This window comes from Hipposideros armiger, unplaced genomic scaffold (genome assembly GCF_001890085.2).
Source record: "Hipposideros armiger isolate ML-2016 unplaced genomic scaffold, ASM189008v1 scaffold_10, whole genome shotgun sequence".
Taxonomy (NCBI): Eukaryota; Metazoa; Chordata; class Mammalia; order Chiroptera; family Hipposideridae; genus Hipposideros; species Hipposideros armiger.
This window is the reverse complement of record NW_017731360.1, coordinates 1,070,126-1,074,366: the sequence shown is the minus strand read 5'-3', so window position 1 is coordinate 1,074,366 and position 4,241 is coordinate 1,070,126.

Here is a 4,241-nt window from a genome sequence, read left to right as displayed (position 1 = left end):
ACGGAGAGACAGAGAGACAGAGAGAGACAGAGACAGAGAGAGACAGAGAGACAGAGAGACCAATAAGGTATTTAAATCCTCAAGCCCTGGAGTTAGACTACACGGATTTGAATCACCACTTAACTCTTACTTAACCCTTGTGTGCATCAGCTTCCTTGTCTATAAAATAGAAATAATAAAAGCATCTACCTCTTCTTTACCCAGTTGTCTATTGATAGGTCGCTTCCATATCTTGACTATTGTAAATAATGCTGCAATGAACAGAGGGGTGCAGGGTGTAAAAGGTGAAGGGATTAAGAAGTACAAATTGGTAGTTACAAAACAGTCATGGGGATATAAAGTACAGCACAGGGAATATAGTCAATAATATGGTAATAACTATGTATAGTGCCAAGTGGGTACTAGACTACTCAGGAGATCACTTCATAAATTATATAAATATCTAACCACTATGCTGTATGCCTGAAACTAATATAAAATAATGTTGAATGGCAACTGTAATTGAAAAATTTTTGAAAATTTTAAAAATTTAAACATAGCATCTACCTCATAGAATTCTTGAGGGGATTAAATGAAATAATCCATTGCTGTGACCTCCAGAGGTGATGAGAACAAAGCGCTCAGTAAGGGTCATCACTCTGCCCACACAAGGTGTGACAATGAGCCCAGAAACATCTTGCAGTGCATGGAAGCAAAAGTAGAGAGAAATATCAGGCAAAATGATCTGCTGCTGATGGCCCTGCTGGCATTGGATTCATATGTTCCATGTGTATCTATGGAAAGCTTGGAGTTTAGCACAGTCTAATGTTGCAAAGGCTCATTACAGAATCCTGGAGGAGGGGGGATAATAATGAGGGGGGTGTCAATAGGGGGAAGGTGCACCCAAAGTGGGAGGGGATTAGGGAGGACAGTTTCTCTGGACAGGCTTGTAGATGTGTGCCCAGCCAGCCCTCATCCATGCAGGTCTCGGACCTAGAGAGAGGAGCAGCAGGAAGAAGCTGAAGTGTGGTTGGCAGAGAGGACCCAGCGAGATGATGGGAGCCTAGGGCGGCCCTCGTAGGGCTCATCACAAACAGTGCAGCTGGCTGCACACTGATATGTGCCGTGGGACTGTGGGGAGACATAGTCTCCTCACTTTAACAGGGCAGCTTCTGCATGGGGTAAGGCTGGCCCAGGACAATTTCATGACCATCAACAGGAGCCTGCATCTATGGCGATAAGTGACCTTGCAGCAATAATGTTTTTGCTCATTAATAAATTAACTAGTTAATTAATTCAATGATATTTACCGATTACCTGTTATGATGGTTAATTTTGTGTCAACTTGAGTGGGCCATGGGTTGCCCAGACACTTGGTCAAACATTACGCTGGGTGTGTCTGTGAGAGTATTTTTGGATTAGATCCATGTTTGCATGAGTAGACAGAGCAAAGCAGATTGCCCTCCCTAATGTAGGTGGGCCTCGCCCCATTACTTGAGGACCTGAATAGAACAAAAAGGCTGAGTAAGAGGGAACTTCTCCTGCCTGACTGTTTGAGCTGGGACACTGGGCCTCTGCCCTCGGACTAGAACTAATACTATTCACTCTTCTGGTTCTCAGGCCTCCGGCCTCAGACTGAAACTTACACCACGGACTCTCCTTGCCAACTGAAGATCTGGGACTTCTCAGCTTGCTTCATAATGGGCAATTCCTTATAATAAATCTGTTATTATGTAACAGATTTATATAATAATAAATTATATAAATAACTATTCTGTTTTAATAATAGTAAATCTTTTTTTACTCATCCTATTGGTCCTGTTTCTCTGGAAAACCCTAATATACCTATTATGTGTCAGGTACTCTGCTCTGGGCTCAAAATGCTTCAATTAGCAATCTCATTAGCAGGGACATCAGAGAAGAAAGAAATAGGTGGACACGATATCCAAGTGAGTAGAGTTGTCCTGGAGCACGTTAGGCATCCAGAAATAATTTGAGTGGTGGGGATGATCAAGGAGGGGGGGGTTCCTAAAATAAGAGGCAAAGGCCCAAGCCAGTGAAGGACAGTTAACTACTCCTATGGGGTTGTATTTAAACCTCAGAGTGTGTGTGTGGCTGAGGACATGTGTGTGTGTGTGTGTGTGTGTCTGGGAACTGAATCCAGACAATCAGATCCTAGGCACAAACCCCAACACTGTACATTACCTTTAACAAAAGTGAAGACCGCAGGCTTGGACTTCAAAGAAGGATGGGAAAACATGCTGACACATAATGTTTGTATGTTCACATCTTTATGTGCACAGAGTGTGTATAGATGCATTCACACAATTACACACGTACAGAATTTTTCGATTTCTTCAAGAATGGAGTCTTTGACTCAAACAGAGTCCTGGGATTCACATGACCCACAAGACAGGGCCCAGGTGGGGAGAACGCTGCTCTCAGGCCCCAAATGCACCTCTGCAGATAAAGACTACAGCAGGGCGCTCCCCAGCCAAGGTTTCCTTATATTTGATATGGAGTCCCCCCAAACCCCACCACCACCACTGCCAAGATAGACCTGAGCTTAGGGTCAAACCAGTCATCAGAGCCTGTTGGTGAGTCAGGTCTCCATGGGTCCTTGCACGCAGAACTTTAAGAGCTGCTGTCCTAGTCTCTTGCCAAATCCCCAAAGCCCAGTGTCAGGTTTCTCAGGCCCGCTCATGTTCTCTGTCCATTGTCCTGACCTGGCTTCCTGAGCCAACAGTGAGCTTAATTTATTCCACAAACGCTTATGGATCTGCCATGGACCAGGAGCTACTGGGTTGTCGGAAAAGTCATGACACATTTTTGCAATGAAAAACAGAAAAAATACGTCATGACTTTTCCGACAACCAATATATTAGGCATGAGAATTCAAACATAAACAAAACACAGACTTTTTCACAGAGCTCTGGAAATCAGTCAGTTTTTTTGTTGTTGTTGTTGTTGTTTAATTATAAGAAAGCAAGAAAACAGAAGGACTGGAAAATCCAACACTAACCTTCATCCATTCATAACTGACTAATCATTTTCTGGTTAGATTTTTGGAATGATCATGAATTCCATCTTTTTCTGCCTTTCCATCAGTTCATTTGGAACCAACCAAGACATAAGACACAGGATACAATGGGAATCAAAATGTGGTTTTTGAAGGTGATTTGAAGAACATGGCTTTAGACCTATGGCCAAAAGTGGGCTTCCCAGCACGTTCCTTCAGGCCTCAATTTACCCATCCAGGAAACGGGCTGACCACTCTTTGCCTGTCACACAGGGTGGGGCCTGCCCTGGGAAACTTACCACCTGCTGCTAGACCTTGAATGTGTCCTCTCTGAAAGGGGGTCCAAGCAAACATAGAAAAGGCTGAACTGAGTATGCTCAGTACCTTCTCCGAAACTTGCCCGTCAGATAAGTCACTCCTCCACGAGGGACTAATTAGTGAAGGTTCATAAAGCAGAGTGTTACTTCTGCTGACCCTTAGGAACATGGGACAAAGGACATGGGGGTTCTGTCAACACATGGTATGTGTGCCCGAGTTTTAGGCTGTTAATAAGAAAGAAGCAGGTGAATGTCTTAGTCTGCTCAGGCTGCTGTAACAAAATACAGGCATACCTCGCTTTATTGCACTTCACTTTATCGTGCTTCACAGAGACTGAGTTCTTTTTACACATTGAACCCTGTATCGAGCAAGTCTGTTGGCGCCATTTTTCCAACAGTATGTGTTCGCTTCATGTCTTTATGTCACATTTGGTAATTCTCACAGTATTTCAAACTTCTTCATCATTATTACATTTATTATGGTGATCAGTGATCCTTGATGTTACTAGGGCAAGGGTCTCCACCAGCAAAAAGATTACGACTAGCTGAAGGCTCAGATGATAGTATTTTCTAGCAATAAAGAATTTTTAAATTAAAGTATTTTTTAGACATAATGCTATTGCACGCTTAATACAATGCAGCATAGTGTAAACATAACTTTTATATGCGCTGGGAAACCAACAAAATTTGTGTGACAAGCTTTATTGTGATATTCACTTTATTGCAGTAGTCTAGGACCGAACCTGCTGTATCTCCAGGTATGCCTGTATTGCAGGCCAGGTGCTTAAACAACAGACATTTATTTCTCATAGTTCTGGGGACTGGGAACTCCAAGACCAAGGTGCTGACATATTCAGTTCCTGGTGAAAGCTCTTCCTGGCTTATAGACAGCTACCCTCTTGCTGTGAGCTCACATGGGAGAGAGA